The sequence below is a fragment of the Sapajus apella genome, unplaced genomic scaffold, assembly GCF_009761245.1.
Source record: "Sapajus apella isolate SASKATOON/1434 unplaced genomic scaffold, GSC_monkey_1.0 scaffold571, whole genome shotgun sequence".
Classification (NCBI taxonomy): Eukaryota; Metazoa; Chordata; class Mammalia; order Primates; family Cebidae; genus Sapajus; species Sapajus apella.
Window position 1 is genome coordinate 22685 of NW_022437497.1, and position 613 is coordinate 23297.

A 613-nucleotide genomic window follows, 5' to 3' on the forward strand; every position below is an offset into this window, starting at 1 on the left:
TTGAGACAGAGTCTCGCTCTGTCACCCAGGCTGGAGTGCAGTGGCATGATCTCAGCTCACTGTAACCTCCACTTCCTGAAGTGATACTCCTGCGTCAGCCTCCCAAGTAGCTGGGATTACAGGCATTTGCCACCATGCCTGGCTAAGTTTTGTTATTTTTAGTAGACATGAGGTTTTACCATGTTGGCCAGGCAGGTATGAACTTCTAACCTCAGGTGACCCACCCACCTCAGCTTCCCAAAGTGCTGAGATTACAGGCCTGAGCCACCACCCAGCAACATGTACCTTTTTTTTTTCTTTTTTTTTTGAGACAGTGTCTTGCTCTGTTGCCCAGGCTGAAGTGTAGTGGAGAAATCGTGGCTCACTGCAACCTCCACCTCCCAGGTTCAAGTGATTCTTCTGCCTCAGCCTCCTGAGTAGCTGGGACTACAGGTGCACGCCACCACACCTGACTAATTTTTGTATTTTTAGTAGAGACAGGGGTTTCCCCATATTGGCCAGGCTGGTCTCAAACTCCTGACCTTGTGATCTACCCACCTTGGCCTCCCAAAGTGCTAGGATTACAGGCACGAGCACCACACCCAGCAACATGTACTTTTTTTTTTTTTTTTTT